Source organism: Austrofundulus limnaeus, unplaced genomic scaffold (assembly GCF_001266775.1).
Source record: "Austrofundulus limnaeus strain Quisiro unplaced genomic scaffold, Austrofundulus_limnaeus-1.0 Scaffold19, whole genome shotgun sequence".
Taxonomy (NCBI): Eukaryota; Metazoa; Chordata; class Actinopteri; order Cyprinodontiformes; family Rivulidae; genus Austrofundulus; species Austrofundulus limnaeus.
The window spans coordinates 2,922,922-2,924,593 of record NW_013952421.1 but is presented as its reverse complement, the minus strand read 5'-3'; the positions used below and the strand labels follow the sequence as shown (position 1 = coordinate 2,924,593).

General features: G+C 36.1%; 1 protein-coding gene across 1 annotated transcript in view; it reads right to left on the bottom strand.

Moving 5' to 3' along the window:
- roraa (RAR-related orphan receptor A, paralog a) overlaps positions 1-1,672 on the bottom strand; it is a 222,934-nt gene that overhangs the window by 64,887 nt on the left and 156,375 nt on the right. The gene's annotated exons all lie outside the window — the stretch shown is intronic.

The following is a 1,672-nucleotide window of genomic DNA, read 5'->3' as shown; positions in this document are numbered from 1 at the left end:
AACAAAAGTTGTATCTACAACAGGTAAGATACTACTTGGCCAAAACCTTTCCACAGAATCCCACTTCAAAAGGTGTCAGTTTGATTTTATTGGTCTTTAATTTTTGAATGTAATATAGCTGTTTTTGTATCAAGATAAACTAAAAAAAAACTAACAATAGGCAATTATATTTTGTGATGATGTAAGTAAATAAAGTAAGAAAGTATTTAACTCCAGACAAAGCATAAATAATAGATGCAGTTTATCTTAAAAAAGACAAAAAAAATTCCCCTTGATGTAGAGTTTTGGCCACTTTAACTTTGCAAACCTATACAAAACAAAATATCTAATGCTCCGAATATAGGGAAGAAATGTAAAACTTCTAAAACAGATGTTTGACAAAGATAAATGATGTCATTGTCTCAGGTGAACATAGAAAACAGRCTTTTTAATAATACTGCTGGTTGTATTTTTTTCAAATATATGTACCAGACTAATTTATGATCAGTAAACTTAAAAAAGACTGTCAAATAAACCAAGGTATGAAGTCTACAAACTCTGGCTTTTGAACTTTCMGTGAGCCTCAGTGCATGTCGTCAATTCTCTGAAACTCTGCAAAGTTTTCCTAAACATGTACAAAAGAATCTAAATCATAGCTCTGTTAAAAAAAGAAAAGAAAAACTGTTGTGCGTTAAGTATGAGAGTGCACAGCACTGATGAGAAATTCAATACAAGATGCTCACAAATAAATGACGACGCAGGAGCAAAGTCATGTTTCTCAATCAGCGAAAGAAGTCTGTCAGCACAACGGAGATAAATACTACAGAGGGCGGAAAAGAAACTGAAGCTATCTAACAGGCATTTGTGTAGACAGAGGAGAGGAAGCCTCGTCTGTCTGAATTTCTCTTTTCCCAGAGCTGCATTTGTACTGCTGCCTCCCTCTGGCCAATCTATTCCCAATGTAAACCCAGACACACATTGCTTAAACTTTAAACTGATGCAAGAAACTGAAAATAAATAATGCAGAGGATCGTGAGACACAATATAATTGCATACAAAAACATATGAATAGTGCAGAAATAATTTTGTATTGCACCCTTGCGTTGATGGCATTTTTCTGCTTCTATTAAATCTACCAGAAACCTGCATTATCCATCTTAAAGGGATTTTTGTGTAGCTGTATTTAATTGTGTAATGTTTTTTTAGCTATCAGGAAATTATGTTTTTGTTTCAATGTCAACAGATTTTAGAGGATAAAAAACAAACTGTATTTTTTTCTCGTTGTGGACCAAACACTCAACAATCAGTGTATTGTAAAGCTGCAACAGAATGAAAGGACTGTAGCTCTAAGTAATCAGGAGAGATCTGCTCTTTTCGATAGAGAGCATCCTGTCTACATGACGTGTGTGTGTGTGTGTGTGTGTGTGTGTGTGTGTGTGTGTGTGTGTGTGTGTGTGTGTGTTTGTGTGTGTACATGTTTTTGTTACGTGGTGGGGACAATTTTTGACCATTTACTCAGTACACAGAGCCTTGAGAGGACCCACTGTTCTTTTTAGGGACAGAAGCCCGGTTCCCAYTGGGGGAAATACCCTTGGAGGGTCAAGGGTTAGGTTTAGAGTAAGGGCTGACCCCTTACCTTAGACTATAGAAATGACTGATGAATTAATGGAAGTCAACGCAAAGTCCCCATGAG